Source organism: Suncus etruscus, chromosome 17, assembly GCF_024139225.1.
Source record: "Suncus etruscus isolate mSunEtr1 chromosome 17, mSunEtr1.pri.cur, whole genome shotgun sequence".
Classification (NCBI taxonomy): domain Eukaryota; kingdom Metazoa; phylum Chordata; class Mammalia; order Eulipotyphla; family Soricidae; genus Suncus; species Suncus etruscus.
Window position 1 is genome coordinate 38,631,865 of NC_064864.1, and position 826 is coordinate 38,632,690.

Consider the following 826-nt stretch of genomic DNA (forward strand, 5'->3'; position numbering starts at 1 on the left):
GGTAGTGGGAACTGCATTGGTGAAGGGAATTGTACATTTATGACTGAAAATCATGCACAACTTTGTAATTGTGTATCTCTTGGGGATTCAATTAAATAATTTATTTAAAAAAAAGGGATCATTTGCACAGTGGTAAGGTGTTTGCCTTGCATGTGGCAGACGGACCGGGGTTTTATCCCCAGCATCCCATATGGTCCCCCGAGTCTGCCAGGAGCAATTTCTGAGTGCAAAGCCAGGAGCAACCACTGAGCGCTGCCGGGTGTGACCCAAAATCCAAGGAAAAAAAAGATTGCTTCTTAACTTTTTAGCTAAGATCATGTATAGTATCTGTTCTTACCAGTTTACTATCTTATTTAGTATCAGTTTATATCTTATCAGTTTAATATTTTATTAGGTTATATCGTATCAGTTTAATATGTCCTCGATCTGAGGACAATTAAAAAAAACAAAGGATGTCTTACTCTTGGATTGGTTTGATCATGGGACATCAATGGTCCCTGAGCACAGAGCCAGGTGTAAGTCCTGTGCACTGCCAGGGGTTGAATTCCTAGTTTCTTGCTTTGTCACTAAGCAACTAAGCACTTCTTTTTTTTATTACTTTTTATTATTTTTTTATTTTTTCAACACTCATCTATCTCAGGGCTTACTCTTGGACCTGTGCTCAGGGATCACTGTTGGTGCTTCTCAGAAGACCTTATATGGTTCTGGGGGTGGGGTTAATTGCCCAAATAGATAATTAGTAAAGGAATTGAAACTAGACTATAAATTTGATTCTTGGGATTTTAGGCAAATGTGTTCATTTTTTTTTTTTTTTTTGGTTTTTGGG

General features: G+C 37.8%; 1 pseudogene; it reads left to right on the plus strand.

Annotated features, from left to right (window-relative positions):
- Nucleotides 1-288: 288 nt before the first annotated feature.
- On the plus strand, nucleotides 289-441 carry LOC125995196 (uncharacterized; annotated as a pseudogene).
- The last annotated feature ends 385 nt before the right edge of the window (nucleotides 442-826 follow it).